We start from the raw sequence: 10,033 nt of genomic DNA, 5'->3' as shown, positions 1-10,033 counted from the left end.
AATGTACCCAGGGGTCACCTTAGAGGTGCCCCCTGCAAAAGCTAACTATCCTGGAACAGTTGTTGACTGGTTTTATCCAGCTACCACCTCCAGATACCCTATCTACAAAGCTTGGGGGAGAGCCCTGCCTCTCTGGTTTGTAAGACAATGCCCTTCCTGGGTGGAGGAGCTAACACCTCCTTCCTCAGGAAATGGGCACTGTTCTGGCGGTGGGTTTCAAAGGGCTTACCGCCCTTGAAACTTGACCCCCAAGCCTGCCGTTGGTAGCAGATGGCCTCCCTGTTTGCAAACCCCCTCTTTAGGCCAGAGCAAAGGTGGGAAACCTCACAAAGGGTAGGGGGAGTGGCCCCACCTGGCATGCACCACCCCTAAGGTGTTGCCTGTGAGGTGGACCCTACATTTCATTTTCCTCCATCTTAGATGGAAGGAAAATAGCAAATTAGGTCAGGGAAGTGACCCTTCCCACAGGAAGTGGTCACTATAGTGGTTGTAGCCACCCAAAGGTTAGTGTCCTATTGGACACTACCAGGTATCCCCTAAAATGCCCACTAAATTCAGTATTTAGTGGGCACCCCTAGAATAGGAAACTAGATTTGAAAGAACAAATAGAAGATAGTACCAAAAAGAACCAAAGCTTGAGAACTATGGGCCTGCCTGCTGCACCTGGATCCCAAAAATCGTGGCTGCGGAGGAGCTGACAATTGGACTGACCTCGAGAAATTCTGAGGACCTCCAGGCTTCGCCAATAGCCTATGATCTCCCTCCAGAGTGGAGGTAACACCCTGCAACAGAAAGAATGCAACAACCCAGTGAGGATCACTTCACTGACCGGCCAACAACTCCCGACCCAGAAGCTGCAGCTGGACCGGACAACGCAAAGACCACGACACGGACAAACCCTGCAAGTGTGCCAAGTTTGGTAGCACTGCCCCCTCCAGTGGCTGGACCGTCCCAATACCCTGGGTACTTGTCAGTGGATGTTGGACTCCGAGAAAAACAGCTCCCAGACCTGAAACTGGACCAGGAGGAAGCCCCAGTTGAGGGACTTCAGGAATGCCATGGACCTCTTGCCAGAGTGCCCCCGTTGTCCTGAAAGCGCCCCTGAAAGCAACCTACCTCTGGACCTGAGAGGCACCTTTACACACAGCCCTTGGATCAGCAACTCGCTCTGCACCTGGCTGCCCATTGCCCGGCAATGAGGAAACAGCTGTACCCCGAGGGTCCCTCACTCCTTGTGACCTCTACACCACAAGGGGAACCCAAGGCACCACCTTTAAATCTGCAAGAACCACCCTTTTCCAAGTGGTCCCCTTTAGTGGCCCTGCACCAGTTCCAAGAGTCTTTTCATGGCTGCTCCCACCGGAACCAACAGCTGCCCGAACCTGTCTGACTGGCACAGCGTGCCCACCGAGTACCTCGACCAACCTGCAAAAGCGGAACCTGGTAACACAACTGTGCAATTTTTATGTGCATTTTTAAAAACGACTGCCTTTGGATTCCTATGGTGCGTAATTACGTACAGAAAGAATGCATTTATTAAAAGTTCAAAAATTAATTTCTTAAAAAGTACAATTTTAAGAATCTGGGTCTTAAAATGTATACAAAAATCTGAGGTATTTTTATAAATTGGTCTTGAGTTATTGCTTTCAGTGTGCGTGGTGTGTGATTGATACTGTGAGTACAACAAATGCTTTGCACTTCTCCAAGATTAGCTTAACTGCTCAACCAAGCTACCTCAAAAATTAGAGCATTAGATCTAGTTTTTGCCTCTGGAGACTGTGTGGTTGCCTGGCCCCTCCTGCACAGTGTGCCTAGTTTTGCACACTACATAGAGGGCTAGCGTCCTACAATTTGGTGAATCAGCAGTGGGATAAAGACTTTGTATTTGCTGATACTACTTTGTCAAATTTATTAGCACATGGATAACTGTCCAAATTGCCTTTAGTTAATTATTTATTTGATTTTTAATTGACTAAATATAGGTTTTGCAAATTTTTTAAATAATTGTTAGGGCCCTGCTTAGGTTCCTACAAAAAAAACAAGTTTTAAAAGTCCTTACTTTAGTTGGCCTATCCAAATAGGGGATTCTACATTTCTAAAAAGTCCCAACTTTAGAAAAATAAATATGTCTGTTACAGAGGTCAGAAACCAGCAGCTCGACCTGAAACCTTGGGGGCATATAGTTATGACCAATTAAGGAAACTCTGCAGACTATGCAAAATTCAGACTGGAAAGGCCCTAAAACAGAGAAACATAGGTTCCTGGTGACCCAGCATGAAAGAGATACCCCCCAGGTGAAATAAATGAGGATGCATCTGTGGTGGTTGAAGATCCTGTGGAGAATGGGGATGAGGGTAGCTGCTCTTCCCTCAGTAGCTCTAGAGCACCCACAAGGGCAGACCGGAATATTACCAGGCTTATCAAGAGACTGGCCTTAGAGAGTCAGCTCTTGGAAATAGAAAAACAGAGAAAGGACCCATCTCTGGTGGCAACATCCAAGTATTGAGGGAGAAATCTTTCAACATTAAACTCACAAAAGGAGTTGTCCCTCCCTTCACTGAAGGGGGTGATATAGAAAAATGGTTTTCTGCCTTTGAAATAGCCTGCTTTCGGTGGGAAATTGAAAAGAAACACTGGGGCACATTGATGTGGGAGTTATTCTCAGGAAAGAGCAGGGATAGGCTCCTGACACTGAATGAGGCAGATTCTAAATCATATGACCTCATGAATGGTACCCTGATTGAGGCCTTTGGATTTACAACTGAAGAGTACAGAATAAAGTTCAGGAAAAAAGTTCAGGAAAGCTTGACCCAGAGCCAAACCTGGGTTGACTTTGTGGACTATTCAGTAAAAATGCTGGGTGGTTAGCTGGGAACAAGGTACAAGATTATGATGGGCTGTATAGTTTATTTATGAAAGAGCATCTGTTGAGTAATTGTTCCAATGATAAACTACATCAACATCTGATAGACCTGGGTTCACTTCCCCTCAGGAATTGGGGAGGAAGGCAGACCACTGGGTCAAGACAAGGGTTTCCAAAACTACCACTGGTGGGGGAGACCAAAAGAAAGAGGCCAATCTCCCCCTTCCTCCCACCCATGTGAAAGATGGGAGCCAGGGTAAAAATAAGAGTCTTCTCAAGACCCCCAAAAACCTGCATAGGAGGATGGGCCCAGAGACTTTTCACAGTCCAGGGCTGGGTACGAACGGAGACACTTTGACCCCAGCACAGCTTGGTGCCAAAATTGTAAAACCAAGGGGCACCAAACTGGAGACTCTGGCTGTAAAAACAAAAATAATGCCTCTACTTAATCTGCAGTAAATACAGTTGCCAATATCCAAATGGGGTCAGAGGTGAAGCCTGACCATGTCAGTGTCCCCACAGCGGTAATATTAGTCACTGAGGGTGGGGTAAAATTACCCTGCACTGTCTGGCCAAGTAATATGCAAAAATACAGGCATCTCCCTTTGATTAATGGGTAGAAAATAGGAGCATTGAGGGACACAGGAGCTAGTGTTACCATGGTAACTCAGTACTTGGTCCACTCAAAATCAGTTCCTAGTAGGGAAGTCTTACCCTGTCACCAATGCGGACAATGAAATAAAGTTCATCATATGGCTATGTTAACCTTTGAATGGGGGGGCAGTAGTAGGGCAAAAAGAAGTGGTTGTGTCCTTATCCATCGGTAGATTGCCTGCTTGGAAATGACCTGCAGCATTCCTCTTGGGCTGAAGTAGAACTGAAGGCCCATGCAGCAATCCAAGAGATCCCTGAAGTGGGCATGGATCAAGACATAGGCGCAGAGAAAACTTCAGAGAGAAATAGGAGAGCTGGATTCTGACATAGTGGACCAGCCTTCCAAGAGAAAAGGCAAGAAGGATGAGGGACCAGCTTCAAAACAGATCCCAAGAAAGGACCCCTCTTCTCAGGAGAAGGAGGATGCGGCCACCTTAGAGAGAACTGAGCCTGAAGAGCTTGAGTCTTACCACCCACAGCTCTTGGGCCCAGGGGGACCCCCCAGGGAAGATCTGTGCCAATGGCAGAGGATCTGCCCCACTCTTGAAGGCGCTAGGAAGTACCAGTGGTACCCACAGGGTCTATTGGGAGGAGGGGCTCCTGTACACTGAGGCCAGAGACCTCAAGCTTGGTGCAACCACGAGGGTGGTAGGACCCGAAACTTTTAGACAATTTCTCCTCACTCTAGCCTACGACATTCCCCTAGCAGGGCAACTGGGCGAAAACAAGACATGGCGTAGGTTAGTTAACCACTTTCATTTTCCAGGAATGTCTCAAAGTGAGGTTATTTTGTCAGCCCTGCCGCACCTGCCAGGCCAGTGACAGAGCAGGTGGGTACTTAAAGCTCCCTTAATGCCACTTCCAGTGGTTGGGGTACCCTTTCAAAGGGTAGGGGTCAACATTGTTGGCCCCTTTGACCCTAAAACTGCAACAGGACACAATATCCTAGTGGTAGTGGATCATGCCACTAGGGGCCAGATGTAGGTACAAACAAATTAGCGACTCACAATTTGCGAGCATGTGCGACTCACAATTTGCGTGTCGCTAACTGGAATGCAGGTAGAAATTGCGCTGACAAATTGCAACTCGCACCCGGAGTCGCACCGCAGATAGCGAGTCCGCTGTTTGTGAGGTCGCTTTTTGCGACCGCTCAAAAAACGGACTCGCAATTTGCAAGTGGGTGTCGCAAATTGCGACTGTGCTGAAAATTGAAAGCAGGTGCTGCAGAACACTCCAGAAACCACTCCAGAACACTCAGGAAAACACTTCCTGGCACATGATGATATCACAGCCAGGAAGTTTACAAATACACCTGGGAAGAGGGAGGACCACACCCTTTTTAATTGCAGCACAGCAAACAGAGCACCAGCAACAATGGCTGACACTCCCAGGAAGAGAAAGCTCAAGTTTGCAGAGAAGGAGCTGGAGGTGCTCACAGATGAGTGCAGTCAGCACCATGATGAGCTTTTTGGGAAGGCAGCCCTCAATGTGCCAGACTCTGCCAAAAAACGAATTTGGCAGGAAATCCGGGAGAAGGTAAACTCCCTGGGGGTCAGCCACAGGAGTGTGGATGAACTAAAAAAGAGGTGGTACGACCTCCGCTCCCGGACCAAGGAGAGGGTGGCAGAAAGGCTCCGGGAGATGAGAGGCACAGGAGGGGGGACCATCTACCATACCACCACCCACACCCCTGGAGGAAAGGGTGGAGGAGACCCTGGAGCCGGAGTCTGTAACTGGATTTGGAGAACTGGACACCTTTGAGCCTGGACCATCAACCGGTGAGTACCATGTGATATGCCTGTACCCCCATCAATGCCATACCCTCACCCACCATGTACACAGGGGCATGCACAACCAAGATAGCTCCATTTCAGAGTAGCAAACACCAGCATGATGCATTATGGGCAATGTAGTCAAGTAGGCAGTTAATAGGCAATTGTTTATTAGGAAGTTTTTAACTGATAGTAGACACTGACAGTGTGTTCCCTATGTCCCACAGGTCTCCCACAAGACACCCCCACCAGCCAAAGCAGCCGGGTGCCAATGGTCAGCCAGCCCCAAGAGGAGACAACAGGAGCAGTCACCACTCCCACATGCACCACCAACACCATCCCCTCTATGGCAACACCCGTTGCAACAGTGGTCTTGGAGCCTGCACCAGTTACAAGCCGGAGTGACACCTCAGACATCACAGGGCCTCCACCGCTGCGCAGGCGACGCAGGATGAGGAGAGCAGGGCAGCAGACAGAGTCAGGGCTTCCATCCACAACACCGACGGAGGCCCAACTGCTACGGGGTCAGCGCCTGCAAAATCAACAGTTAGGGCGTATTAGTGGGGTTCTGCAGCGCTTCAAGAGGAACCATGCCAACAGCATGCAGCAGGTTCATGCACAACTAGAGGTCATTGGGAACAACACAGGTGACCTAGCCCTGTCAATGCGTGAACTGGTGGCTGGACTGCTAACGCAGAGTGGGGGGTGCACGGCGCAGGGACCGCCTGCTGCTCCAAAGGCTGGACAGGATAGCCTCCTCTATTGTCAGACTGGCAGTGAACACAACTGGGCTGTCAAGGAGAACAGTCAGCCTCCAGGTTGACATGGGCCACTTTGCGGGTGATGTGGCACGGGGTCTGGGCCGGATCACCCATGCAATAGACCTCATGGAGGCACGGCAGGTGTCCAGGGGTACAGGGGACACCCCACAAGACAGTGAGGAGGGCTCCACTGTCAGCAGTGTCTCTGCTGGTGACACCAGGGTGCTACGGAGTGGGAGTACAAGGCAGAGCACTGCTGAGCAACCTGGTACCAGCCAGGCTGGCCGAGCCCGCCGTAGGCTGTGAACTAACCTCTGTCCCTGATGTTGGGGCACATGATGGCAATGTGTCCCATGCCAGGTGGACTTTTTGAAGTCCCTGAACAGTTTTTCCTTGTATATAGTTTGGTTTTTGCACATATTAAATAATTTGTTCGTTAAACTTAACACATGGAGTGTTTGTTCAATTGGTGAGAATGGTAGAAGTTGGCACGTACCTTCCAAAGCATTGGGTTGCAATGTGTTCCCGTCTCAGTCTGCCTTGATTTGCGATGCTCCTATCCCCATGATGGCGATGTGGTTGCTCTTGCTCTTCATCCTCAGAATCTGGGTCTGCAGGGGTGAGAGGTAGCCCACGTTGGGTGGCAATGTTGTGCAGGATAGCGCATGCCACAACTATTTTGAATGCCGTTATGGGAGTATACTGGAGGGCACCCCCACTTCGGTGGAGGCATCTGAACCGTGCTTTCAGCAATCCGAAGGTTCTTTCAATCAAGTTCCTGGTCCTCTTATGTGCACTGTTGTATCGCCTCTCACATTCATTGCTGGGTGTTAAGTAAGGAGTCAGTATCCATGGCCGTAGTGCATATGCACTGTCACCTGTTGGGCACAAAACGTACACTGTTAGCAAGTCATGGTTGGTTTGCACATTGGTCTGTGTGCATGTCTACAAGGTGTATGCAGCTCTACCTAGGAGGTATCCGTCTCCAAACTCCCCACGTTCCAGGCGTTGGTGTATCCCACTGTGCCTAAAAATGTAGGAGTCATGAGTACTGCCTGAAAATTTAGCAACCATGTCAGTGATGACATAATGGGTGTCACATACCACCTGAATATTGAGTGAGTGGGTACACTTTCTATTGCGGAACAGATATTCCAGGTTTGCAGGAGGACATATTTGAATATGTGTCCCATCTACACACCCTATGACATGGGGAAAGTTGGCAATCCGGTAAAAGTCCAACTTGGTGCTGTTAATTTCTGCCTCATTCCTGGGTAGGTATATGTATCGGGACTTGTGTGTGAGTATGGCATCTAGGAATGCCCTGAAGAACCTTGATAGTGCACTTTGGGATACCCCACCTGCTACAGCAATGACCCCCTGATAGCTCCCCGAGGCCAAGAGGTGCAGTGAGCATAGCACTTGCACATGCGTAGGGATGGCGCAGCCACGCACAGTCTGGCGTTCTAGCTGTGGTTTGAGTAAATCTATTAAATCTAGTATAGCTGCGCTGCTAAGTCTATATTTATCATAGATTTCCTCCTCAGTTTGCTGGAAAAGAGTCTGCCTTGTTCTGTAAATCTTCTCCTGTCTCTGGCTCCTCCTCCTCCTCCTCTGCTGGGCTGCGTGGGCTCTCCTCCTCACTGCTATCAGGTATATCTCCGCCATCTTGAGTAACCCAGATGCCTTCTGGGTCTCCTTTTATACTTTGGTAATGGTTACCACCTGCTCTGAGTTAGTGGTAAATTGGACATGCAAACTGGGCTTTTTGCGACTAGTCGCAATTTGCGAGTTGCTATTAGCGGGTCGCAAAATGGGGTCGCAAATTTTGTCGGTAACGGCTCGCATCGCATTTTGCGAGTCGGAAATGGGATTTTTGCATCCCATTTCCGATTTTGCAGAGTCGCAAATAGCGATTCGGGCCATTTGCGACTCGCAAAAGTTTGCTACATCTGGCCCCAGATATCCTAAAGCTGTACCCCTTAGAACCATTACTGCACCTGAAGTTGCCAAAGTCCTCTTGGTTATTTTCACCAGGGTAGTGTTCCTTAAGGAGGTAGTATCAGACAGAAGGTCAAACTTTATGTCTGCATACTTAAAACACGTGACAGGAATGTGGGGTGACCTATACGTTTACCACCCCATATCAACCACAAACCAATGGGCAGGTTGAAAGATTTACCTAGACCCTAAAAGGCATTATTGGAGGACTCCCTGAAAAGCTCATAAGGAGATGGGCGGTCCTGTCTCCTTGCCTGCTGTTTGCCTACAAGGAAGTGCCACAAAAGGTAGTAGGTGTTTCGCCGTTTGAATTTCTGTTTGGGTACCCTCATAGCGGACCACTAAGTCTTGTTAGGGAAGGCTGGGAATAACCTCTCAAAGAGCTCAAGCAAGATATTGTGGACTATGTGCTTGGCCTATGTTTCAGAATGGCTGAGTACACGGAGAAAGCCAGCTAAAATCTTCAGGTCAGCCAGGAGCTGCAAAAGCTCTGGTATGACTAGAAAGCTGCTGTGGTGGAGTTCCAACCAGGGTAAAAATTGTGGGTGTTGGAGCCTGTTGCTGCAAGGGTCCTCCAGGACAAATGGTCTGGGCCCTATCCCTTTCTTGAGAGAAAAGGGGAGGTCACTTATCTAGTTGACCTGGGCAGTTGGAAAAATCCAAAAAGAATAATCCATGTCAACCACCTAAAACCCATTTATGATAGAGTTGATGTGACCATGCTCATGGTTACAGATGAGGGACAGGAATATGAGTGAGCCTCTCCCTCATCTCCTCTCCAGCAACTCACAAGATGGTTCTGTGGATGGAGTGGTCTTATCAGACACCCTCACAGAACAACGGCAAACTGATTGGAGGCAAGTCCTCAACCAGTTTGCTGAACTGTTCTCTCTGACCTCTGTACCCATGGTGTGGACACTTGTGACAGCTTGCCTGTCAAGAACAAGATTTATAGACCATGCCAGAGAGAGTTAGGAGACAGAAGTTAAAATCATGATGGATTTGGGTGTCATTGAACCCTCTGAAAGTCCCTGGGCTAGCCCAGTAGTTTTAGTCCCCAAGCCTTCCTCTAAAGGAGAGAAAAAGGAAATTAAGTTATTTGTGGACTACAGGGGCCTCAACTCTGTGATAAAAGCAGATGCACACCCAATGCCAAGAGCTGATGAGCTCATTGACAGGTTAGGGGCAGCCAAATATCAGAGTACTTTTCATTTAACTTCAGGGTACTGGCAGATTGGCCTGACCCCAGCAGCAAAGGAGAGGGGAGCATTTTCTACTCCTAGTGGCCATTATCAGTTTACTGTTATGACCTTTAGATTAAAGAATGCACCTGCCACCTTCGAGAGGTTGGTGAACCAAGTCCTTGCTGGTCTGCAAACTTTTAGTGCAGCTTACTTAAATGACATAACTGTCTATAGTTCCACCTGGCAGAATCACCTGATCCTCGTAGGGAATGTCCTTGAGGCTAGGCAAAAGGGAGGCCTCACTATCAAGGCTAGTAAGTGCCAGATAGGGCAGGGAAAAGTTGCTTACTTGGGCCACATGGTTGGTGGAGGCCAAATGCAACCTCTCCAACCCAAGATTCAGACTATTCTAGCTTGGGAAGCTCCCACAACCCAGACGCAAGTCAGGACATTCCTTGGCTTGGCTGGGTACTACAGGAGATTTGTGAAGGATTATGGCACTGTAGTTGCCCCCTTACAGAACTAACCTCCAAGAAAATGCCCAAAAAGGTTAACTGGACAGGGAGTTGTCAAAAGGCCTTTGGCACTCTGAAGGAAGCTATATGCTCTGCTCCAGTTCTACAAGCACCAGACTACTCCAGGGGATTTATAGTCCAAACAGATGCTTCTGAACCGTGGATAGGAGCAGTTCTTACCCAGAAACATTATGAACATGACCAGCCAGTTGCTTTTATAAGCAAGAAACTGCTCCATAGCGAACCAAAATAGAGTGCCATAGAGAGAGAAACCTTTGCTGCG

Source organism: Pleurodeles waltl, chromosome 5 (assembly GCF_031143425.1).
Source record: "Pleurodeles waltl isolate 20211129_DDA chromosome 5, aPleWal1.hap1.20221129, whole genome shotgun sequence".
Classification (NCBI taxonomy): Eukaryota; Metazoa; Chordata; class Amphibia; order Caudata; family Salamandridae; genus Pleurodeles; species Pleurodeles waltl.
This window is presented reverse-complemented; position numbering follows the sequence as displayed.